Here is a 26067-nt window from a genome sequence, read left to right as displayed (position 1 = left end):
CAGAAGCCTCCCATAGTTAGACATACTGGTTAGAGGCAGCCCAACAGGCTGGGCTGCCCCATCCAGAAGAATCTGCCTCCCAGTCCCTTGTCTCAGACTCTGGCACAGCTCCTCCTCAGGCCTATGAAATGAGAAGGGAGATTCTTTCCCTTTTACTGCCCTCTGAAGCCTGTTGCCATGCAAAAAGATAGTGTCTGTGCAATATCTTGCACACTGGAGAAAATTCTGAGATTCAGGTTGTATGTAAGGGACCATTTCTTGACATATGTTCATAGAACAGATTGTATGTTATTTGGCCACAGGAACTTTCTGCATAGAAAATAACTCTTCACATGTTCTGCATTTGTGGACTTTGTCAGATCATATTTGACATTTTTAAAAAGTGAGGCACACTTATTATTAATTGACATCCCTTTAACTCAATTCAATAGGCACTTATTGTTCACCCAGTAGAGAGGCTGGCGAGCGACAATCCCAATCTGATCAACCACCTGGTTTTGGAAATAAAGTAGTATTGGAACTTGGTCACACCCATTCATTTACATGTGTGGTCTACGGTTGCTTTGGCCGCAACAGCAGAGTTGCATAGTTGAGACAGAGACCATATGGCCTCTGCAAAGTCTAAAATATATATGCTATTTGGCCTTTCTTAGAAAACAGTGTGGTTTCTCCTGCCCTCCTAGGTGTTAAGCCTCAAGGTCAGCGAAGAAAAGTGGTAAGAACCAAACAAGTCTACGGCAAGGTCCTTGTCCTCAGAAAGGTTGCAGGTTTATTGGAGAGAAGAGTCTGAAACACAAAGCATAAACCGCCAACAGTTTCTCATTTTCTGGGCAGCCACATGGTGTGTGTCCTCCCTCCTGAGCCTCTGCTTTCCTCCTGCCATCTGTTCAGGACACCGTGGGACTCATCTCCCCGGGGAAATCCTGTGCGTGATTCAAAGGCTGTGTCCTATACTGAGTCATCCTCACACTCATCCTCCAGACTGCACTCTCCTTCAGGGCAGACACCAGGGCTTATAATTGGCTTGCAGCCCTCACAGGACCTGCATGGTGGTTGGTACTGTGCAGATACTCATAAGCATCTGGTGCATTTAAATGAATCTTCACACTGATTTAGGGAAGGTGGGAGGAACTTACATGAAATGACCCTTTCTTCACCAGTTAAAAAAAATTCCCAATTGGAGCCTGGGTCAAACTCCTGAGATCCAGCTTCCCCCACTTAAGCCACAGTGCCAAGGATTCCCTGAATAAGTAAACCATTCTAGTAACTGACTTCTAAGCAACCCAGTGTTTCCAGAGAATGTCCAGACAAAAATGTTTGCCTTCTAGGAAAAAGGGGCCAAGTGACTCCTTCCTCTCCTGCTTCCTCACTAATAACTTCTCAATCCTACCATCTTACAAAAGAAAATTTAAAAAAAATCAAAATGAGAACAATAATTTTATGTGACAGGAGTATTTATATGGCTGTTCTCCCCATGATGAATCCATCTAGGGGCTCAGCACCTCCCCCAGATGCCAATTCATAAATCAGAAAATGCTATTACCCACTGGCCATAAAAACAGAGCCCACCCCCAACACAGAGGACTCATTTCAGAAGCAGCAGCCCCATTTCCAGGGCAGAAATGAGTTCAGAAAATCTACCTGGCTGTCTAGAGAGAGTAAAAAATGTCTTTTCTTTGATAAATAATCAGTCTTTTCTTCCTCTCCATCCTTTTTCCCCTAGAAATATGTGGAGTTAATGGCACGGATATATGCCATTCCACAGAAATAATAACAGGGCTAACCAGATTGCAGCAGGGCAAAGGGGAAGAGTGGGAATGGCAAGAAGCCTGCGGATTTCTGGGGAAACCTTTTCTATTAACTTAAATGCAGTTCATGAATAAGCTGCTTAGGGATGACTCAGGGAGAGCCCTGCTTTCTGGGCACTCCTCCTGCAGGCACCCATCAACAACAGGCAGGGCGCCAAGGGAAAGGGTGGGGAAGGAGGGGGTCATTGCAGAAAAGGCTGGGAGTAGGAGGAAGTCGCTGGGTTTGCTTGTGATTCCACTAATGATATTCTGTACTTTATTTTCTATCTCAATGGGTGTGTGTTGGAAGCGGGAGGAGACAGAGAGCTGAAAGAGAAGAAAAGAGGAGACAGAATGAGAAGGAAGGTGGCAGGAAAACTCTTCTGGGGGTGTGAACAATTTTAGAAAGTCCCCACTCATATTCCTTTGACAGAGTGGAGAGGCAGCAGTGGACCAAAGAGGCTATGCTCATGCATTTACATAGCTTACATTCTGGAGGGGACTGGGGATAGACAAGAAACATAGCAGAGAATAAATAACCAAGACAGCTTCTTCCAGCAATAAGTGCTATAATGGAATAACACAGTCACATGATAGAGAGAAACTGGGACCACGGGTTGCAGGGAGGGGCCAGTTCAGACTAGGTGGCCCAGGAAGCTCTTTCTGCATAAATGAAATGAGAGCTGGCCACCAGACATCTTCAAGGAGAACACTCTAGACAGAGGGAACAGCAACGGAAAAGACTCGGAAGCAAGATGCACTTGGTATATGCAAATAACAAAATATAGTCACTGCAGAGAGGGAAAATGGGAGCAAAAGAAAGCCCATGCTGACGTGCATGAGAGTCACATGTCACATGCATGGGGGTGACAGCCCTGGAATCACTCCAATAGAGCTAGAGGAGTGCTAGACCCAGGTGCTGGCGACTCATTTCCATCTAATCCATCCAGAATAGCAGCAATCAGGGAGGCATGCAAAAGGAGAGGTCCCTTGCCCCTTTGTTTCTGGGACTGGCCTTTCTCTGTGATAAAACAGCAACAGTATGAGAGCTGATAGTTATGGAGTGCTTAGTATAACGTGATCCTGGCAATGTTTGGGTGGTTTTTGGTTTCGGTCTTTTGCCAGCTTTACTGAGGTATAATGTGCATCTGATCACCAATTTTAAGTGTCTGGTTTTATGATTGTGATGAAATAGTTCTGGATGTTGATTGTGGTGGTGGTTTCATGAAACTAGACATGTAATAAAATGATATAGAACTATACCCTCATTTTAAAGAAATGTCCGTTTCTTGATTTGATAGTATACTATGATTTTGTAAAATATAACCATTGGGGGAAGCTGGGTATAGGGTACATGGAACATCTCTGTACTATCTTTACAACTTCCTGCAGCTCTATAACTGCTTCAAAATAAAAAGATTTTAAACAAGTAGAAGACAAAATCAAGATTTTTAAATGTGAAAGAAAAGAGGAACAATCTTTAATTATGTTACAATAATAATTATAGAGAAGAGTCACTACTGAATACAAAATTGTGGGCAACAGTTTGAGGAGAAACTGGGTATTTGCATAGTCTCAAAGTATTGACCCTGAATATTTATTAGCTACAAAGGGAAAATAATAACTTTATAGTGTAGAAACCTGGCAGAAACCATCTTAACCAAATGATCAAAGTTAATATCATCAGTAACAATACTTGACAACATCATGACAATTTGATATGATGCACTGAGGCTGGGTGCTATGGCTCTCACCTGTAATCCCAACACTTTGGGAGGCTAAAGTAGGAGGATAGTTGAGGCCAGGAGTTCAAGACCAGCCTGGGTGACATAGTGAGACCCCCATCTCTTAAAAAAAAAAAAAAAAAGGATGCACTGAGAAGGGCACAATATCATTTCTGTGGTATTCGTGCCAAAAATATATAACTCATTCTAATCATGTGAAAACCTCAGACAATCCCAAATTGACAGATATTCTACAAAATTACTAACTAGTACTCATCAAAAGTGTCAAAGTCGTAAAGACGATGAAGGATTGAGGACTTGGTAGAAATGAGAGATGATGAGGTTACAAAGGAGTTATAACAAGTAAATGGAATGGGGGACCCTGGAAAAGAATAAGAAATTAAATAGAAGAACTGGCGAAATCAGAATAAGGCCTAGAGCTTAGGTCGTGATATTGTACCAATGTCAACGTCCTGGTTTTGAGCATAGGACATGGTTATATATGCTCTTAACATTAGGAAAAGCTGGGGGAAGGAGATATAGAAGCTCTTTCTACTATTTGTGCAACTTTTTTGTAAGTCCAAAATTATTTCAAAATCAATAGGTCTTAAAATAGAAATATATATATATATATATATATAAGTGTAATTACCACTACACTTACGATATAAACATTGCCATCACTCTCCACAATTCTTTTATGCCCCTTTGCTGTCAGTCTTCTCTCCCTGTCTCCAACACCTGGAAATCACAGACCTGTATTCTGTCACCATATTTTTGCCTTTTCTAGAATTTCCTAGAAATGGAATTATACAATACATAGTCTTTTGTATTGGCTTCTTTCACTCAACACAGTGCTTTTAACATTTATCCATGTTGTTGCCCCTTTTTTGTTTTACTGCTGAGTAGTATTCTATGGCATGGGTGAACCTCAGCATACCCATTCACCAACTGAATGATATTTGAGCTGTTTCCAGTTCAAATTATAAATAAAGCTCCTATAAACACTCTCACCCAGGTTTTTACATGAGCATAAATTCTCATTTCCTCAAGTGAGACTTCTGGACTTTAGTTGCTGCTTAAAGCCCCTTCAGTACTTTAAAAGCTGGAGGCTGTCTCTTTCCATTTTTTATTTTTGTAGATAGATGAGAGGTAGTGTTACAGAGTTATTCCCATTTTATAAACAGAGGGAAACAAGCTGAAGTCTCATAGCAAGTTGTGGCTATGGAGAGGAAACTCATCTAGGGAGTCCTAGGTTCTCAGTCAACACTATGGCCATCAGCTTCCCTCTTTGCCTCTAAGCAGAATTACCATGCAGCATAATACTATCCCAGCAGATAACTAAGTGAGGATCTTGCTGTTCATCGATATAGCTTCCCTTATATTCTAGAATCAAGGTCAGAAGAAAAGTTGAGCAGTACACAGTTGAGGTCAGTCAGCAAAGCTGGGTGCAATTCTCAAGGTTGAAATAGCCTATAAGGTTATGATTCTGGAGACAAAGTGATGGGAGGTGTGTGTGTGTGTGTGTGTGTGTGTGTGTGTGTGTGTACAAAACCAATGAGGCATCAATTAAAGGGTTCCAGTTCCAAACAAAGAGTTTCCAGTGTGAGCTTAGTGTATTATATTTTCCCCCAATGTTAGGTTCCAATGCTTCCACTTTCAACAATTCTGGAAACACAGACATCACTCAGAGTGGATGACATCTGCTCCACGAAGATAAAGGCTATGTAGGGATCATCTTCATGACCGTTTTATGATTGCTCCATACAGGCAAATGCATTTGTTCAATTATTCATTTGTCAAACATTTGATGAATACCTACTAGGTAGTAGATATGGCTTTAGGAAAGAGAGTTGCAGAGTTAAATAAAACACAGCCTGCCCTTCAAAGCATTCATGATTATTGAAAGCTGACATGCAAAGACATAAATGACAATGTAATGAGTTAAGTGTGACAACCGAAGTGAATACATTATGGAGTGGTAACATGGAGAATGAGCAATGAAGAAGGTTCTTAAGGAGGCCAAATATGAGCTGGGTTTCAAGGATGAATAGGATTTTGCTGAGAAAACCAGAGAGAAAAAGGACATTTCAGCAGAAGGAACAGCATTACAAAGTCATAGGAAACTTTGAAACATTACTGTGTCTTAAGGGAAGCTATAAGAAGTGTAATGTTGCTGGGACATAAATTGAGATGAGAGAATGGCAAAGACTGAAGAGTTGGGCAACAATTGTATCATACTGTATCCTAGTATCATACTAAAAGAACCCCTGGATTTTACTCTATAAACAAAAGAGACCAACTGATTTGATTTAAGCAGGAATGAAACTGTGCAAGACTGGATTGTCAAACAGATCAAACAGATCATTCTGGTGACAAAATAGTGAATAAATAAAAACTAGGAAATCCAGGGCTAGGGAGACCAAGCAAGAAGTTTTTGTGATCCACTGCCAGGGGCTTATTTAATTTAATCTTCACAGCAGTGCTTATAAAAATTAATTGTTTTTATTTCCGTTTTACAGATGAGAAACTGACAAGTTTGTAATGTACTTGTAAAGCCATGATTTGAATAGCTCCATCACAATTAAGGTCCTGATTTAAGGCTGTAGAAATGGAGACAAAGGTATAGGTTAAGAGATATTGAGGAGGTTAAATAGCATTGATGATAACAGAATGCAGGGAAGCCTGAAGGACATAAAAGGTGTTTGTGATGATTCCTGGAGTTCTTGGCCATTAGAAATTAGTTGTATGTAATGTAGAAATTAGATGCACTGACTCAAGTGAGAAATGCAGAAGAAAAACCTACCTAAACCCTCATGTGTTTCTCCTCCTGCTAACAAGTATCTTCCACCTGTGCTCTGATCCCTCCTTCCTTCAAGCATACAGACTTTCTGTCCAAATTTTCAAAATCTTGTGTTTCTTCCTATCATCTGTTTTTTCACCTCTACCTTCAATCAAACTCAAGTTTTATTTTTCTCTTTTAAACTACAGCTTTGTTTCTTTCCTTTACCACCACATAATTTGAGTCTGTAGTTTAGAGTTTCTACTCTCATTTTTTCACCTCTAACTCTTTCCTCAACCCTCTGTAATCTGGTTTTTCCAATGAAGCTACTCTTTTAAAAAGGTAGCCTGTGACCTCCTGTTGACCACATCCCATGGTCTCTGTTGAATTCTGATCCTCTTTGACCTCCCAGCAGACATCCCAGCAGCGCGTTCCTGTTCATCCAAACCTGGCAGCCACTCAGGGAAAAGGACAACAAGTACTCTTTTAGCTTTATATTGGTCATAGATGGTTGAGCAGCAACTCTACTCAGAGCCAGGAGAAAACATTCATTCATATTGTGTAGGCACTTTAAATGATAAAATTCTTTGGTTCTGTATTTCAGCACCAGAACTTGAGGACAGCTCCTCCACACTGTAAATGATTCTGCCTGTACATCAGGTTTATTAGCAGTACTGATTTCTTGATTTTTCTTAGAGGTATTGACATATATACAGCATAAGATATTGCAATTAAAATAATTCTTGCTCTCATTCCTCTATCCCACAAATTTGAGCAACTTCTTTGATGAGCAGGGACAGAATGTCAAAATGCCATCTTAAGTGGTTGTCAAGTCTATCTAAATTTTAAGTAACAACCTTTACTTTCTGAACTTATGAGGCTGCACTGCCTTTCACCCTAATGAAACTGCGAAGTAATTTTGGAATCATAGGGGAAAGTCTGGCTCTAGCCCTGAGGGGATATATTGAATAACTTGTTTCTTGCTGACCTCAATCGGTCTATAATTTCTAGACTTTTTAAGGTATTGTCTGTGAATCTCTCCCTCTCTCTGGGTTCTTATTTGGAAACTATTCCCGTGGTATATATAACTTAAGGAGTCACAGGCATGGCAATTATTGCTAAAAGAAATTCACATGTGGCAGCTTTCTCCATATGTGGTAGCTTTCTCCATATGTGGTATGGAAATTAATAAGCATTTATTTTATGGCAAAATAAAAATAAAACCATAGGTAGGGCTATGTCCTTGTTTCTTCATATATACATGTCTCTTTACATATAGTGGTTTCTCTCCAAGTAAGCATTTAGGACGATGAGTTTAGTTCTTAGAAACCTGAGGGTGAACCAAATGGATTCTGAGCATGCTGGTGTTTTTTATTATTCCTGTCAACCCCTCAAGCACGTTTCTTTGTGATTTCCCATTAAAAGTAGGAGTCTCAGCACTGACTTCCCATAATGTACTAGGGACAGCTCCCTCTCCCCTCTGCAGGACTCCCTGTTTGCCTCATTCCTTTCTCTTCTCTCTAGCAATAGCAATATCAGACATCCCAGCAGCGCGTTCCTGTTCATCCAAACCTGGCAGCCACTCAGGGAAAAGGACAACAAAATGAAGCCACATTCCCAGAAAAAGATAAAAATAAAATAAAACCTGCAGAGGGATATGTTTTTGGAAGGGCAACTGTTGGCAGAAAAAAAAGTCTTTTTTTGGCAGAAAAAAAAATTAATGTGTCAGAGTCCCACCACTGGGTCAGCTTTTTGTTATTTCTACAATAGGATTGCATCTGCACCTTCAGATCCTGCTGGCCATTTCAGACATGCCTAACCTGTCATGAAAACACTACCCAGTTCTGAAGAGAGCTGATGTGGTGTCCCATGCCACTCTAGGCATCATGAGCAGCGTCCTTTCACTCTCATCTGATCTGTAATGTTTGCTCACTGGTCTGGTGGAGCTGTGGAGAAGGCTGTCGTGGGAGAGGGGATGCTGGCGGGGGAGGCAGGGGGTCTGTAGGACCTCTTTCTGCTCAAATTTGCTGTGAACCTAAAACTGCTCTGAAAAATAGTCTATTCAAAAATAGTAAGTTAGAAAACAGGCAGTATACTACTCTTTTATCATTCCCTTAATGAATACACCTACGTTCAAATGTCTTTCCTTGCTCTCATACACCCAAATCTGACATGTCCAGGGCACACGGAAGAAGGGGAAGGAGTAGAGCTGCCACCAGTACTGGGGCAGCTGCAAAGGTTGAGGAACCCAATGTGGAGAGCCAGAGGTGGGGGAGGACGCATGTGTCCAATGTCATCTGGACACATTCCAAATATTAATACCAGAAGCTAATAGAATAATAATACTTTGTTTTTACATAGCCCCCCCTTTTGGATGTATTCCAAGTGCCTTGACAACTGAGACTCTCACCAGCCCTAAATGAAGTACTACCCTGTCCCCTTGCTCGAAACAGGGACAGCTGAAACATCAGTACGTGGGACTCAGGAAAGGTGACATGATACTCCTTCCCCACACCACACATTCACCAGGAAGGCCAGCAGTTGACATGCCACAAACATTCCTTGGTCAACTGAGGAAGAAACAGATGCTATCCAAGAAAAGAGGGCTGAGATCTGTCATCCAGGAAGCCTGGCAGCCTTCCTCCTCCTGGAGGCACCAGCAGTCTGAGATGTCATGTGGGAGTAGATTAGTCCATAGGCACCTACGCTGTTCACATGAAGCATTTAGCTCTCTCTCTCTTAGCAGCCTGTGGGGTGATCCCCTCTGCTCCTATGTAAATAAGACCCATGCCCCTCCCGCCAGCCACACTCCAACTAGCCTTGCTTCAGGTAATTTTTCATAAGTGTTTCATGAGCAGACCAGTGATCCAAACAAAATTTCAAACTCATGGTGAAACTGGATGAGGGTAAAATAAAGAATTGCACAGAGTGGGCAGAAAGCCAGTCTTATATTTGGGAATGAGGAAAGTGATGCCAAGGAGGAAACTGTCGTGCCTGGTATTTCCATGGTGCTGTAGTTTCACTGTCTGATACTTTAAAGCAAAGGAGCTAGGGGTAAGCATAAAGTAGTTTTACCTGCATGCATTCCCCTGTGTAATAAATTCCTTTCTTAAGAGACCAGCGCAATCATGACAGGTTAGGGAGCTCTATGCCAGCCACGTTGTATCTCAAGGCCCTGCAAACCATGGAGTGGCACTAGAGGCTGGCAAGTTCATAAATAACTCTCCCAGTCGATTGCATTTTTAATCACGGTGTGCACCATGATCACTAATGGCACTTGCTTACGGGACAAAGCCCCAGTATTTATCTTGTTTTAATTATATTAGAAAGCAGTGATATTCAATTAACCAACTAATCAAGCAAGCCAATCAATACTGGTCCTGGCAGGATTCTCCATTGCCTGGCTTATTGTTCTGGGTGGCAGTGCGTGCATTAGAGTCAGATGGAGTTAACTCTTGATGGCCAAGATCCTGCTGCTAAGAAGTAGGCAGGAGCAAGGAAGCCAGAATTCAGCTCTCAGACATGGGCAGCAACCCCACGGGTTCTTTCCTTTGCTTTATTATGGTGAGGACTTGCAACAGCCTCCATTTGGTTTGAGGCGTTATTTGTTCTACATAGTATGCTTGTTTTCCAAATACATATAAAAAACCATTTCCTGCATTCTGAGGATTGAAGAGCTGAGATTCCATGTCATATAAGAAGCCAATGGCAAAGCTCTAAGTTTTGAGCTAAGAATCTAAATACCATGAGATGATGGCTTGATGTTTCCAAGGATTGCCATGTGGTTCCCAGCTCCATCATGTAGCTTAACAGCAGTGGATCACCCTGGAAAGCCTCTACCAAGACTATTTGGGGCATATGTGTCTAGACTCATGATAAGCTGGAAGATGTACTAAGTCAAGGTCAGAGCTGCTCTAGGGCTGAGGGCTCTGTGAACTGGGCCCACCCCTCTCCCCATTCACATGTGTCCAAGGACACCTGGCTTTGAGACTGTGTGGTTGGTTGTCCAAGGATTGGAAGTGGTTGTTGACTAGAGAGGAAAGTGTTCCCCTTGGGCTATGCTCATTATTCTTCATCCTCATTAGGATCCTCCTACAGACACACCTGAACATAAACACTCACATAACAACTCCACTTCCCAAGGTGAACTGATGACTGAAATTTCCTCAGGGTTTCCTAGTTACCTGATTATTTTTCCTGACTTATGAGGCAAGAGGTAGTGTGGAATTTGCTCCTGGATGCTCCTTACTTGGGTGGTTATGTATTCATCAGACCCCAAGCCTTGCGACAGTTTCAGGAATTCCCACCCTTCACAAAGCTGAAGGTCTCAACTGGAATCTCTGTAGGTGGTCTGCTGCTAGATGAGGATGGCATTAGAAAGGGAGAAACTATCCAGATAAGTGGGATTCAAGGATGCCCACCATTAGCTCACAACTCCCTAGCAGGTAGCATGGCCCATACACAAGATTAATCCCTTTGAAGCCCAGTCACTTTATTCCAAAGGGGAAGTAGTTCTGTTTGATGACCAGACTGTACCCTAGAAATGTCTTTTCAAATGTATTAAAGCTCTAAGGCACCCTTGGATGGAAAGTAGAAGTCACTTGGTGCAGCCAGGTCAATGCTTATGCAGAAGGACAGTAAGTATGTTGCTGGTTGGAGAAACCACCCAAGTTCTCAAGCCCTTGCACCTCTGTGGGCAGGTGACTCCCTGCTACTTCAGATAAGCAAGACTCAAAACCTAATTCCTGAAGTGCAGCTGTCTGAATCCAAGTGAATATGTGGAAAAAATGAGACATTTCACAGAGAGATAGATTAAAAGGAAAAGAATCTTAAGACTGCCATAGTTTCCAAACATTTGATGAGTTTCAATTCATTAAGAGTTTCATAGGCTTGTTAATTTCATAAGAGCAAATGGGGCCCTAATGTCAGAGAACAATCAGTAATTTGAAGGGGGTGAAAAAGAATAAGAAGTAAAACAGTCATTACCTAGCACAATGTTTAATCAAAATACACCAGGAACTTTCAACTTCACAGTAATGTTTTAAAAGGTTGGAGATTTCAAATGCACACAGTCTTTGACTCTGGCTGGCAGGCTGGAAAAATGGACATACTTGTGATAATTGATGGTGATGGATTTTTAAAATTCGGCTCCTTACCCTCCCCGCCACACCCAAACACACAGACACATACACCACACATATACACACACTCTTACCCCAAACCTTCTCTTTTTCCCTAGAGCTGGATTCAGTTTGGGTTCCAGCCCAGTGAACATAGGGAAACAAGGCTTTATCATGGGATTTGATGTCTGCTGAGCCACACATTGGTACTGAGTCAACTTTTTCTTGATTCTGAGCCATTTTAGAGCTCCTCTTTTCTAATGACTTTTTCTTATTCCCACCCATCCCTTTTCATGTTATAGTTAGGACCTGTGTGACCATGTGGTTTGTGGATTCCCCAAGCCCTTTGGGACCCCCATCCTGCACTGGCTACTGACTTCTAGATGACTGCCCAGAATGTTAGTGCCCATGTGTGTGGCTGGCAGGGTCATAGTGCATGGTACCTGCAGCTGAGCCCTGTCCTGTTCTTCAGGGACTACCCAGGTTCACATGTGTATCTGCTAGGGTCTGTATACACTCGCTTCTGCTACACAAGGTATTCAGTTTGAGATTCAGAGATTCATAAATACCTAGGAAGGACCCCACTGATCTTGTCTGCCTGCTCAGTTCTTTGCCCAGGACTGAAAATGACCCCAGTCCTGTCTTCTTGCTATTCTCCTGCCACCTGGTCCTTCCCATACACACCCTTCGTATTGCTACCCTATTCCTAATTGTTTGATTCATGATGCCAATTGACCATTCAATTGAATGAATGAATAATGGTTCTAAAGGCTTCTCTTCAACTTTTAAGGTGCTGCATTGCCTGACCAATATAGCACAGTACTTAGCCTGGGATAGACACTCAACAGATGCTTGATAATTGGTAAACAAAATAGTGTTTTTGAAAGTATGGAAACAACCTGTTTTGATCTAGATGCTTCAGAATGGTTTTGAAACCTGGACAATCAGGCAGGACCCAGCTGACCCCAAAGCACAATTCAAACTCAACACTCAGAGTTTCTCAAAGTTATGAACCTGGTATATGATGTGGTTGGGACTCAAACCCAGGTCTCTTCAGGGCTCTTCCCACTCACTATATCTAATTGCTTCCTGTGGCCTGCCATTGCTTGTTGCATTTGTCGTTGTTTAAAAGCTGATTTTATCTACTTCTGGGATCAAGTTTCTCTATTAGCATTAAAAGGGACAGACAGGGCTGGGTGCAGTGTCTCATGCCTGTAATCCCAGCCCTTTGGGAGGCCGAGGCAGATCACTTGAGGTCAGGAATCTGAGACCAGCCTGGCCAACTTGGTGAAACCCCATCTCTACTAAAAATACAAGAATTAGCTGGGTGTGGTGGCAGGCGCCTGTAATCCCAGCTACTCGGGAGGCTGAGGCAGGAGGATCACTTGAGCCCAGGAGGCGGCGGTTGCAGTGAGCCGAGATCGCGCCATTGCACTCCAGGCTGAGCAACACAGTGAGACTCTGTCTAAAAAAAGAAAAAGAAAAAGCAAAAAGGGGTGACGACAGACAGTATTTCCCAGAGCCAAACGATGCCCAAAGAGTAGGTGGGGTAGCTCAGGGCATGAGGAGCCCAGCGTGGCGTGTGGTTTAGGTGGTGTTATAAACCCAGCTCGCCCTGTGTAGAGCAGAAGTAGCAGAGGGGCCACAAAAGCAAGCACTGCCTACTTTTAAGTGTCTCTGCAAATCAGGGCACATGAGGCCTCATTTGCAGAAAAAGAAGTGTGAAGTCTAAGTTGGGGAAATTCAAGGTCAAAGCCAGGTTTGGACCGAATTATTTGCTACTACTCCCCAAGCTCCACTCCAGACAGTTGACCCCACAATAATTTCTGGGCCCTGTGGGCTGCATCTCCCTAAAGATAAAAGCCATTTTAGTACCTGCTGCAGAGAAAGTAGAGGGAGCAAACTCCAGGGGAGAGGGTTCTGATCGGATATGGATTCCTTCATAGCGATTACCACAAGCACTAGAGCTTTCAATTTAATTAAACCAATTCTTCAGCTTTGGGATCCATCTCTGGGTTCAGTTGCTTTTCTTCTTTCTTTTCATTCTTTCTTTTTTATAATGTTCTTGCTTCTTCAGTCTTGTATCTGAGTGCAGCAGGATATCTGAAATAATGACGAGCAGGTGAACAAAAAAGGAAAAATGATTTCTCTTCTGGCGCCTTAATGGAAGGCAGTGAAAGAACTGAATCAAGAAGTTAATATTTACCATCATTTATGCACCCTAGAAAGCTTGATACAGGCGAACTCTAAATTATCTTTGCTAATGGTGCAGTGGTAGCAAATGAAATGATGCCACGGATCTGTTTAGTGCTTGCTATTTCCCAAGCGATTTTCCACACAATCTCTCATTGAACCTACCCAGCAATTCCTTGAAGTTGGCACCATTATCTCGTGTGACAGATGAGAAAGGTTAAATGACTTCTCAAAAATCACCCAGCCAATATGTGGCAGTCAGCTCTCAAATCCAGGTCTTTTGATTTTGAGTCCAGTGCTCCATAAACAATCCTAAAATCTCATCTGGAGTGTTACTTTTAGTTTTCTCTCCCACAAAATCAATGCACACAATGGATAATTTGCTAGGTTTTAAGTGTCAGCTCTGCTCCATCTTCCAACTATGGGTAAAGGCTTCCAAACCAGAACTAGTGTGTGACAAGGTCTCAGAATAACCCACGCAGGGTTTCTTACCCCTACTTTACAGTGAAGAAACTGAGGTTCGGAGGCACTCATAACTCAGCCCAGGCAAGTCTCTAGTAAACAGTAGGCTGCTGCCCCAGCCTGCTGTGATGGAGTGCCATGGGGCTGCTGGCTTGCAGGGTGGAAGTGCTGCATATGCCTGCCTCTTGGGTAAGCCTGTGCAGGGTGGTGGTGAGTGTGGATGGCATGGCCAGAACACATTTGGCATGGCCAGTCCTGCAGTCCCCACCCCACTGGTGGTGGGCCAGCCACGCCAGGTTTCTTTCCACAGAAGTTCCCATTTTGCATCTCTGCCAACTAGATGGATGTGAGGGAGAACAGGAAAGCTGTGGATACCCAGGGGAGAAGCTCAGCCTCCCTCTCTCATATGGACTTGTGCTTTCCTCAGTGGTCCTGTGCAGGCTGCCTGGACGTAAGGCTCAGGGGTCCAGACTCAACAAAAAGCACTGGAAGCTTACGAGGGGTCACATGCCATAAAGGAAGTGAGACTTCGACCCCACTAGTAAAAGGAACTGGTTCCACTGAGCCACCCACTATTTGTGGCTTCCCGCCCCCAGCTCCATCCAAACCTTGGGTTGTGGTGTTATGCAGAGTTGTGTGAACTTGAACCACTGACCTTAGGGAGTCATGAACGACCAGTGTTCTCTAGGGACTGGCAGTCCGCTGATGTTTTGACCCCTTAGACCCAGCGTCTCTGCCTTCCTCCCCAGCCTCCCCACTGAGCTCAAGCCAGCAGAGGAGCTCTCCCTTCCCCCGAAATACCATCCAAAGCAGATGGTTCCTTTCTTCTTAGTGCACGCAAGGAATAAGCCTAACAACAATATTAATTGATCAGTTAATTAATTTAAAAGTCTCATTGCCATGGGAACCTGACATACACGTAACACTGTGCTGTCTCCTCGTAAGTGGGCTGGGAGAGGCAGGCTCATCCCATTTGTCTGTGCCACCAGCTCTTTCCTACCTGCAGCCATGGGACCACCTTGAAGGACAGTCTTACTCCCCTCTTTACCCCCTCCATGGAAAGGGGAAAAAGCCCATCAAGCTTTGCTGTCAAGGGTCTACTGAAAATCAAGTTACAACCAGCACAATGTGTTTCAGAGCATCTGGGCTCCAATCCATCAGCCCAGGATATCATTAATAATCCACAGCCTAATGACGGAGATGAATATTGGAGCAGGGAGCAGAGGGGTGGCGGCCCCCAAGCAGCAAGGCAGAGGGAGAGAGTGACTTATGAGCTTGGTTCCAGGTGTAACCTTCTCCCCACCACCAAGCCGGGCCAGAATGATTTATTGATACAGTAAACGGATTTTTATAATTAAAATTGATTTTCAGTTTTAGCCTGGTCTGGAAGGGCTGGGTCAAGTTCAAGAAGGGAAAGGGGGGCAACCCGGGGAAAGGAAGGGAAGTGTACTCTCAATTTCCCATATATCTTGGATTATTAGAGCAGGAAGGAGCCTCTCATTTTACAGGTGAGAAAACAGCAGCCCTGAGAGGTTGATCTATTTGGTCAACCTCTGCTAGTGAGGTAAGGCAGAGCTGAGATTGGTTTTGGGTCTCCTGGATCTCTGAGATACACTCATTTCCCTGGGACTGTTGTGTGTATGTGCTCACAGAGCCACAGTATACTGTTGTGTAGGTTGCTCACTGCACAAGGACTCCTCACCAAGGGGCTGAGTAGGGGCTGAAATCTAACCATGTCTTGTGCACTAGGGCAGAGTGGCTGCTACCCAGAGGATGTGCTCGGAGGCACCATCTGGAACTGTTTCTTTTAGTGGACTGCTCGAGGCTGGCCAGCAGCTGCCTGGGTCCTGAAGGGCTGTGCCCATCTGACCCACTCCCATCATTCAGTGCCTGGAGGCTATGCTGGGGATGTTTATTGACAGCCCCTGGTGGGCTTTGCTGCAGACAGTGGAAATACCTTGGGGTGTAGCGTGTCCAGCCCAGCGTCATTCATCAGGCAGAGAACTGGTGACACTGGCAGCAGCAGACACTAATTGATAAATAGTGTGGGTGTATCTGCATTTTCACGCACAGATGGGCCTGGGCACATCTGGATTGCACTGGTGCTGCTGGCACTCCCACATGTGTACACACTGCTCTTGTTCAGTCCCTGCAGGAAAAGCACAGCTAGGAGAGAAAAAGTGAGTTCGTGTCCATTGCCAAATTTCACTGAGTAGCCTTTTTCTGTTCCAGCCCACCGCAGGCATCGCAGCCACAGGGCTTTGCATCCTCCCCAAACTCTGGCTCTCCACATTGGGTCCCTCAGCCTTTGCAGCAGCCCCAGTACTGGTGGCAGTTCTGCTCCTTCCCCTTCTTCTACGTCCCCTGGGCATGTCAGATTTGGCTGTATGAGAGCAAGGAAGGACATTTGAATGTAGGTGTATTCATTAAAGGAATGATAAAAGAGTAGTATACTGCCTGTTTTCTAACTTACTATTTTTGAATAGACTATTTTTTAGAGCAGTTTTAGGTTCACAGCAAATTTGAGCAGAAAGAGGTCCTATAAACCCCCTGCCTCCTCCCACTGTCCACCCACAGCCTTCCCCATTATCAACATTCCCAACCAGAGTGGTCCCTTTGTTACAATCAATAAACCTACATTGACATATAATTATCACTCAGAGTCCACAGTTTTTGGTAGGGCTCACTCTGGGGTTGTACATCCTGTGGGTTTGGACAAATGTGTAATGACAGGTATCCACCATTATGATATCATACAGAAGAGTTTCACTGCCCTAAAAATCCTCTGTGCTCTGCCCATTCATCCCTCTCCACTCCCCCAACCCTGTCCAACCCCTGAAACCCACTGATCTTTTTTTTTTTAATTTTTATTTTATGTTCAACACATATATGTGCAGGTTTGTTGCATGGGTAAATCACGTGTAGCTGAAGTTTGGTGTACAAATGATCCCATCACCCAGGTAGTGAGCATAGTACCAGATAGATAGTTTTTCAACCCTCAGCCCCCTTTCATCCTCCCCACTCTAGTAGTCCCTAGTGTCTGTTGTTCCCATCTTTATATTCCCATGTGTGCTCACTGTTTAGTTATCACCTATTAGTGAGAACATACAGTATTTGGTTTTCTGTTCCTGCATTAATTTGATTAGGATAATGGCCTCCAGTTGCATCCATGTTGCTGTAAAAAGCATGATCTCCTTATTTATTATGGGTACATAGTACTCCATGGTATCTATATACCACATTTGATTTATCCAGTCTTCTGTTGATGGGCATCCAGGTTGATTCCATGTCTTTGCTATTGTGAGTAGTACTTCGATAAACATACGTGTGCAGGTCTTTTTGGTAGAACAATTTATTTTTCTTTGGGTTGATACCTAGTAATGGGATTGCTAGGTTGAATGGTAGTTCTGTTTTAAGTTTTTTGAGAAATCTCCAAACTTTTCCACAGGGGCTGAACTAATTTACACTCCCACCAATAGTGCATCAGTGTCCTTTTTTCTCCACAACCTTACCATCTGTTATTTTTTGTCTTTTTAATAATAGCCTTTCTGACAGGTATGAGATTATACCTCATTGAACCACAGATCTTTCTACTATCTCCATAGTTTTTGCCTTTTCCAGGTCATATAGTTGGAATCGCACAATGTAGGCTTTTCAGATTGGCTTCTTTCATTTAATAATATGCATTTTAGGTTCCTCCATATCTCCTCGTGGCTTGATAGCCCATTTCTTCTTAGAACTGAATAATATTCCATTGTCTGGATGTACCACACCATTTATTTATCCATCGCCTACTGAAGGGCATCTTGTTTGCTTCCAAGTGTTGGCAATTATGAATAACATTGCTATAAACATCTGTGTACAGGTCTCATTTGGTGGGTAGTGGATGGACCACCCCTCACTATAGAAGAACCAAGATGCACAAAGGCTTCAGTGAGTCCAGTCTGGCTGGAGGGCCTTGGGAATGCACACCTTATCCCACAGGTGCCAAGCCCTGGAGGTTTGAAGGGAATACCATGGGCTAGTTTTCTTTTGCTTTTCTTTTCTTTTTTTTTTTTTGAGTTGGAGTTTTGCTCTTGTTGTCCAGGCTGGAGTGCAGTGGCATGATCTTGGCTCACTGCAACCTCTGCCTCCTGGGTTCATGTGATTATCCTGCCTCAGCCTCCCAAGCAGCTGGGATTACAGGTGCATGCCACCACATCCAGCTAGATGGGCTGGTTTTCTAAGCCATGATCTCTGAGTGATCTTCCCAGCTGTACTGAGGAATAAGTCTGAGCCTGCAGACTCTCTGTAGATGGAGGGTCCATCCAAGCTTTCTGTGCTATTCATTTAGGGTACCCTAAGAACTCTAAACTCCGAAGTGGCTCAATACTGTCTGCTAGGGATAGAGGAGGGACCTCTTTAGAAGCTAAGTCACCAAGAGATGTAAAGAATGCTCCCAGCTCTTTGTTTTTGTAATTATGACTAGATTACCGTGGCACACAAGCAATAAATTAGGGCAACAGTACCAATAAGCACAGTTTAATGTTGCATCAAACCCTTTCATAAGTCACGTCTGATTATATTTAATGATATTGTTCTTATTATTTTTCTTCAAATTGGATGTAACTTGCAAACACATAGCATAAATGTCTGCATTGAGTGGTTATATCCAATAAAAGGTTGGATTAGGCAACTAAGTTTTCACCCACTCTGGGATTCTTTGGTCCTAGAATTAGGTTAGTGCAGCCAACCTATGCTTTCATAGTTATTTTTGTCTTCTTCCCAGGTGTTTTCCTGGATCTGGAGTCTGGATGGGTGTGGGTGGTTTCTCTAAGCATCACAAAAGGTCTAAGCATAGCTCCTACAGAATCGTGCACATGAGTGTCACAGGGACACTGATCACAGGGGACAAGAAGGAGGAGAGTGGTGAGAAAGGAGAAAAGGCCAGACCCAAAGGCAGGGACTATGGTCAGGCAGGGTCCCCTGCTCCTGGAGTCATTGAGAACACAGGACTTTCACTCTACTCCTTGACTCTGCTCCCAAAAACAAGCCTGCAGCAGCCACTGCCAGCAACGGCCTGACACCAGCCCATTCATGCTGAAGTATGAGTGAGAGAGAGCCCACTGGGCAATTTCTGATAAAGAACAAAAGCAGGAAGAAGAAAAGGGAAAATCTAATAGGGAGCTGAGGCATGCAAAGCTAACCTTTCATACCCTGTGGTGTCACCAATGCCACCCTTTGCTCAGCCCCCAGCCCGCCTTTCGTCGACACAGCAGCTATTTGGTCTGCACTGTTTTCAGATTCCCTTCACTCCTTGAAGAAGCATTGGCCAGAGAAGCACCAGGGGTGGGGAGACCCTCTCCAGGCTTTGCTGAGTCTCAGTGACCTGACATGAGGGCAGACCAGGGTGGCCTTCCAGGCCAGGACTCTTGCAGAGATTAGATGGGCCCTATGGGGTGGAGCTTTCTCTCCAACTTTTCTGCCTTCAATGACCCTTTTCCAGCTACACCCTCCACCTCAGAGAGCTGGCTTTATTAAGGCCCATGCTAGCCAAAGATGCCTTTGCATGTCAATGATTTTGCTGGATTCTCCCTTGGCTGGACCAGGGTGAATGGCACAGAAAGCTGAGATGGACCCTTCCAATTCCTCCATCTACGGACAGTCTGCAAGGTCAGACTGATTCTTCAGCATAGCTGGAAAGATCCCTCAGAAAACATGGCCTAGGAAACCAGGCCACAGCCTTCCCTTCAAATCTACAGGGCCACAACTGAGCATCTGACAGGGTCTCTGTGTCAGAACTAATGGCCCACTCAGTTCTAGCAGTCTGAGAGCCCTGTGAAGGTCAGGTTGTCCTAAAGAATTGGCCGCCTGTGGGCTCCTGCTGCTCTGTGTCACCAGACCATACCCTTGGCCCCAAGACAGGATGTAGATTCCCTACCAAGCTCCAGGCAGCAGTTGCCTCAGGATATGGCCAGCCCTGAAGTCTGCAGCCCCTGGAGCCAGTGAAACAATTCCATAATTGGTAAAGTCTCATGAAGTCAGACATACCAGCCCCTGCTGGGTTTGGCCAGGGTGACATTGCACCACCACACTGAGCGATTGTCTAGAATCTTGCCAGGCCCCAGATGATAGAGAGCCTTATGTGGAGATGTGTGTCATGTAGAAGGAGACAGACCTTGTGAGGGAAACATGTTGGCCAAAGAGTGATTATAAGATATATTTGAATGGAAATTCTCCAAGCCAACTCTGCTTTCATCATTGTCCATGATGTTTGGGACAACTTGCCTCTGCAACCAATTAGCCAGCTGCTGCTCATCACGAGGGAGTTACGGCCACCTGGCCCCTGCAAGAGAGGAGACTGGAGTGGAGAAAGGAGGCTGCGCCATGCCATAGAGCAGCCGTTGGTCATAGACACCTTGTGTTAGGGACCTGGCACTGCCACTCACTGGCCGCGTGACCTTGAGCAAGTCGCTTAACCCCTCCCAACCTGTGTCTTCATCTGTAAACTGGAGGCTGTCCTCCCTGAGCTGGCTACCTCACCAGATTGTGGTCATAGGCAACCACGGCTGTGAAATTGCTTATGAATGGGGAAGCCATGTACAGCTGTCCAGTGTCATCTCTGTGCTCACCCCCACCCTGTCCCTGTGCTCCCATAGCCTTCCACCTGCCGTATCACTCAGATTCCAGGGCAAAATGCATAATCCTCAAATCACTAACTCCTCTGCTCCCTATCGTCAAGGCCAGTTGTCCCAAACCCAGCCCATTAACAGGGTCATGGGTGGGGGAATAAGCGGAGGAGTACAGGCCCTTGAGAAAATACAGATGCCCAGCTCCTGGGAATTTTGATTTTGCTGCTCAGAGCTTGGCCCAGGCATCAGCATCTTAAATCCAGCAAAACAGAATCTACTGTTGATTCTGATGCTCAGTGAAATTTGGAGCTGATTAACCTAGACCCCAAATTCCTGCCTTTCTCTCCTCCTTAGCACCTTGTAAGTGCCCTGATTCTCCCCTTAAACTGAGTATCCCTGAGGGGTGGCCCACAACTCAGCAAGCGGCGGCATGGTGAGCTTGCCCGGGGAGGCACACAACCCAAACCAGCCCCCACTCTGCCCCAGACTCTGGTCCAGGTTAAGCTATATTCCCAGCAACATCCAAAGCAGGCTTAATGGAGGAGAAAAGCATTTGAAAATGAATTCCACGTATGGCATGCTACCTGCCCTGAATTGTCACATCCGTTTTCTTGCTGCTGCCTCAGCCCTGTATCCTGCAGGTTTGTTTGCAAACTCAGCAAATGTCCCATGTTTAATTGTGTCTGGAGGCTGCATCCTCATGTCCCTGTCACAGCAGGGACTGCTGGATTCTGTGCCAAATACCACCATGCTGGTCCTCACTGCCTGACCCTGGCCTTCCAGACGTGCCGTGCCAACTCATGTCCCAACATGCCGGCACACAGCACGGCCTCTTGTGCTTGGCTAAGAGCCAGCACGATTTCCTATCCCAGACCCAGGGCACGCTTTTGGTTATGCCTGTTCACAGAGGTTGGGGAGACCCTGATTAAATAAAGAGCACAGATAACCCTGACCTCATTTCATCAGATAGTTGGGAGTGTTCCCTGTCTTTTCTTAACTTTCCCACGTGCTGGGGCAATAAAACTTACTTGCTGGGGTTTTCCTCTTTTCCTTCCTATGCAATTCAAGAGCAGAGCAAAAGCTCTCAGAATAGCTGAAGAGAGGAGAGAAAGAGACAGGGAACCAGTTGGAAAGTTCTGGGGCTGCGCTGTGTGACCAAAGCCCTATTGATAGGGAGGGGTTCTTTAGCCCTGGGGATCACCGGGCATCACCCAGTGGAGTCAGTGCTCAGGTTAGGAATAAGACTGTGAGATCCTATCACAAGTTCTCTTCAGTTCTGACTACTTTTCCAGCACTTACATATATGGTAACTGAGGGCTGAAGTATTCAGCAATCACAGGGACACATCTGGAAACCTTTAAAGTTGAATTTTAAAATTGAACTTTGCATTAAGGCGAATGTTGTCTGTCCCAGGAAAAGCAAACCCAAAAGATGAGTTGGCCATGGTGGTCATGCCTATAAGGACAGATGCTGGGTGTTAGGTGTGGATGATATAGGACTGTGTTGAGTGTTTTACATGTATTATGTCATTTAATCTGCATAGCCTTCAGAGGCTTGAGAATGTTGAGTGCGCCTGACCAAGCTCTTAAGTGGCAGAGTTAAGATCTAAGCATCAGCTCTCAGACTACACAGCCAGGTCCCAGCAGCAGCAGGTCCCAGGTCCCCTGTGACCCACAGACTCCTGACTAACACTCAGTTATTAAGAGCCTCCACCTATCCGCTGCCCCTCCCTGTGGGCTGCTACACTTTTAGATCCTTCTCCCAGGTTCTCCATCTACTGAGCTTGTCTGTCACAGGCAATGGCATTTTGGTATTGGGGGTTGTCTGTTGCTGTAACAGAGGCCTAAATGGACAGAAATAGGGTGGCTGAGACTCCCGGCCTTCCCCCAGGCCACCCACCCTGAGAATGGGCCCAAATTAGCCTGGAATTAGCCCCCTCCTACCCCATCTCCACCCCAGGGCCAGCAATTATTTCTGAGCTCACTGAACCCTTAGTCTAAATATAGCTCTAATAGCTATTTCTCATTTCGGAATGGGGAATCTATGCTGAGCCTTAGTCGGATATAGATCAGACTCCCCAGATGCACAAAATGTGAAATGGATGCATTATCCCTACCACCACCACCACTCACCCCTTGAAAATGAACTTCCTAATGGAAAGCAACTGGCCTACTACTACAGTCCAATGGGGTCAGCTCCTGGCAGATGGAAGCAGGAAGCTCTGCATTACGTCTGCAGCCTAGAAAGCATGAAGGTTGGCATGGCGCAGCCGGGTCCCCTGACTGTCCTCCCAGTCCCACACAGAGAAAGGCAAAAAGGGATGTTGCTGAGCACTGACAACAGGAGTTAATCGTCACCTAATACTGCTCCCTTTATGCACAGGAGGAAACCGAGGCTCAAAGACACACTTTTGATAAGTGGCTGAGCCAGGAGTTGAATCTAGGACTTCAGAAGCCTGTGCTCTCTCCATTCTCTCAGAAAGGATGTGCACACAACCCTTTACTCACCCTCACAATTGTTTATATTAATGATAGATAGAAATGGTCGCAGTAAACTCTAGTGGTTTCATAATTCATCATTAGAAGTTGCGACAATTTCCTTGCTTAGAATTCAAAGTATATTTCAAATTGATATCATTGTACTTTTTTGAGATCACAAGAGCTAGGGAAAGGGCAGAGCTGAGGGTCCCTATCATACAGGTAGATGAAGTAACCAAGATGAGAATAAAATTGAGGGAGATCCTGGAGTGAGACTCCTGGAGATTTTTCCAGCCTTAAGATAGTTAGTTATGATGGAATCTTCTGGCTAGAAAGGACAATAGAGATCAATTTATGTTGAACACTGAAAGCTAGACAGATGAAGACAATTGCTAAGGGCTTGCAGCAAATAAGGAACAGGTCTAGGATTACAGCCAAGGTCCTAGGACCCCCAGCTCAGTGATGTCCCAGCACACCATGACTCCTCCACATGGAAACTAAACTGATGCAAACATAGTGCATGATAGCGTCTGCACATGTGGGGGCTGTAGGCAGAGGTGCCCTGGTCCTTGCCCAGTAATTTCTGTGGAGAGATGGAGTCTTCTCCATGTTGGGTGGAATTGGTGTGGGTTTTCTGCAAGAAGCTTCTGGGCAGACAGGTGACATCACTGAATAAGTGCATTGCCAAACAATGACTTTCCCACCCAATATGCGATAGTTAATTTTATAAGGAGAAAACTTCCCCATGGCCCAGGGCTCACTTCTAGGGTGCTGCTGCTCAGAAGCTGAACCAAGAGGGAGAGACCAAGCAGCCAAGAGCCCTCTCCATAGTTCCAGAATATTAGAAATCTTGTGGGTATAAAGAAAAGTTGGGCCGGGCCTGGTGGCTCATGACAGTAATCCCAGCACTTTGGGAGGCCACGACAGTCAGATCCCTTGAGGTCAGGAGTTCAAGATCAGCCTGGTCAACATGGCGAATCCCTATCTCTACAAAAAAGAAATACAAAAAAGAAATTAGCTGGGCGTGGTGGTGTGTGTCTGTAGTCTCAGCTACTCAGGAGGCTGAGGCGGGATAATTGCTTGAACTTAGGAGGCAGAAGTTGCAGTGAGCTGAGATCGCGCCACTGCACTCCAGCCTGGGTGACAGAGTAAGACTCTGTCTCAAAAAAAATAAAATAAAGAAAAAAGAAAAATTCAAGCTGTCACCCTAAAATAAATTTTGAGCAGCACAGTTAATTTAGTTTAAAAGACTAAAGGTTAAAGCATCTTTAAAATACTATTTTAATTTCCCAAGTCAATAATACCCTGTCTGTGAAAAATTCAAACTCCCCAAGGTTAACCACTGTTAGCAGATATGTTACTCTCTCTCTAGAAGTTATTATCTGCACGAGGTTTGCATACGTATGTGTACACAGCTGCACAGTTGTCTTTTGAAAATAAACATTGAGTCTTAATATACCCTTTTTATAAAATTTGTTTTTTTAACTCAAATATGAATCATAGACATTCATCCATCTTAGTACATACAGACTATTATCTTAGAGTGTAGATGTGCCATGATTTTTTTAGCCAGCCCCCTGTGGATGGATATTTAGGTTGTTTCCAAACAGTCATTACTACATACAAAGCCACAGTGAATGTCCACAGCCAACCACCGGTGTCTAGGTGCTAGTATTTCTGCAGGAAAGATTCCAAGAGGAAGACTTGCTGGGTCATTTTAGGTTTTAGTAATAACTGCCAAATTACTCCTCAAAATGGTTGTGCTAATCTAAACCCTCACCAACAGTGTATAAGGTATAAAACCCTTTTAGAGGCCAGGCATGGTGGCTCACACCTATAATCCCAGCACTTTGGGAGGCCAAGGCAGGTGGATCACTAGGTCAGGAGATGGAGACCACCCTGGTGAAACCCTGTCTCTATTAAAAATACAAAAATTAGCCAGGTGTGGTGGTGTGTGCCTGTAGTCCCAGCTACTCGGGAGGCTGAGGCAGGAGAATCGCTTGAACCCAGGAGGCAGAGGTTGCAGTGAGCCACAATCACACCACTGCACTCCAGCCTGGGCAACAGAGTGAGACTCCATCTCAAAAAAAAAAAAAAAAAGCACTTTTAGAATGCTGTCATTTTAACAATTGTCCTTTCATATTTGAAGAATTACTGGAAGATGCCCTCAAAGCCGTATCTCTTAATGAAGAAGATACATTTTGCCTGTGTCCAGGATGACCCAGACACCAGAGGGCCCTCTTTGTCTTTCCCCAGCAGCAGGCTGGGCCCTGATCCCACAATGGAAGCTCATATAAGTCCAGGAGAGTTAGGTGGGTACCTTGAGACAGGAGATAGGGTGAAATGAAGACGATTTAGAATTCCTTGGGCCATCTGTCGTCTCTGCCTCCTTTCTAAGCCAGCAGCACCTGGTCTCCTGAGAGTGGGGCCCTATGTTGATGGACCTAGAAGGTTCTCCTTCAGGAATATCAGTTTCCAATCATTTGAGCACCATAACTTTTCCCAGAGTCAAATCCCTTTTTGAAAAAAGATGTTTGTTTCCTAGCCAGAGAAGCCTCATACCCAGCCTTGGTTGCCTGCGGCGAAAGATGTGTTTATTTGCAAACATGCTCCTGTGGTCCAGAACACTTCTGCCCATAGGTGTGTGCAAATGCCACTTCTGTGCTGAGACATGTACATCTGGGCACACCCCCTTGGGCTGCTGTGCACTCATTCGCAAAGTGTATCATTTACACACACTTTTTTTGTGGTTTGAACAGCCAGAGCATTGACGCTAGTCAGCAGAGCCCTTGCTAGAAGGAAGTCAGAGAGAAGGGTCAGGTGCTAGATGGAGAAAGGAGTGCCCGCCCAGCCTGCCCTGCCACTTCCCACAAGGAGCCAGTGCCAGCCAGCTAGGGAGCCTCAGCATATG

The 26067-nt window shown here is 44.7% G+C and overlaps 1 protein-coding gene and 1 long non-coding RNA gene across 4 annotated transcripts in view; one reads left to right on the top strand and one right to left on the bottom strand.

The window, feature by feature from the left end:
• Positions 1-26067, top strand: part of PLXNA4 (plexin A4) — a 527428-nt gene that overhangs the window by 373575 nt on the left and 127786 nt on the right. The gene's annotated exons all lie outside the window — the stretch shown is intronic.
• On the bottom strand, positions 13301-16748 carry LOC116814371 (uncharacterized). Its single transcript, XR_004371236.1, has 3 exons — positions 16707-16748; positions 16026-16234; positions 13301-13516 (listed from the first exon to the last, which is right to left on the bottom strand). It is a non-coding gene; the product is annotated as an uncharacterized LOC116814371 (long non-coding RNA).

Source organism: Hylobates moloch, unplaced genomic scaffold (assembly GCF_009828535.3).
Source record: "Hylobates moloch isolate HMO894 unplaced genomic scaffold, HMol_V3 SCAFFOLD_1, whole genome shotgun sequence".
Taxonomy (NCBI): domain Eukaryota; kingdom Metazoa; phylum Chordata; class Mammalia; order Primates; family Hylobatidae; genus Hylobates; species Hylobates moloch.
The sequence above is the reverse complement of the archived record's forward strand: the minus strand, read 5'-3'. Positions and strand labels throughout refer to the sequence as shown.